Source organism: Triticum dicoccoides, chromosome 2B (assembly GCF_002162155.2).
Source record: "Triticum dicoccoides isolate Atlit2015 ecotype Zavitan chromosome 2B, WEW_v2.0, whole genome shotgun sequence".
Taxonomy (NCBI): Eukaryota; Viridiplantae; Streptophyta; class Magnoliopsida; order Poales; family Poaceae; genus Triticum; species Triticum dicoccoides.
In genome coordinates, this window is record NC_041383.1 from 432,866,443 (window position 1) to 432,866,963 (window position 521).

Below are 521 nucleotides of genomic sequence, written 5' to 3' on the forward strand. Positions count from 1 at the left end.
CTGGTTCGGGAGGTGGGGGAGCCCCGTTGACCAGGGGAGCGTAGCGAGGTGGGGTGTTTATTTTTTATTGCCTGCACGGTTCGGTTCGGGTTTGGTTATAGTGCTGAAGTGTTAGCAGTATAAGATTTTTTGGTAGCAGAATAAGGTCTTAAGGGGTGTTATTAGAATAGACCCACCACACACACACACACACACACACACACACACACACACACACACACACACACACACACACATATATATATATATATATATATGGGTTAAGGGAAAAATAGTAAGATAGATAGCAACAAACAAAAATAAACTATGTGCCAGCGGGTAAGTATAACCAAGCGCTATGCTCTCCGGCAACGGCGCTAGAAAATGCTTGATGACCTGCAAGTGCACAGGGCTATTGTAGCACTTCCGTGATAAGTAAAGTGTCGAACCCACAATGAGCTAATAGGAAGGCACCACAAACCCCGCAACCGCGCTGTCATTTAACGCAGCTACGCACGCACCCAAACCAGAGTTTGGAAATA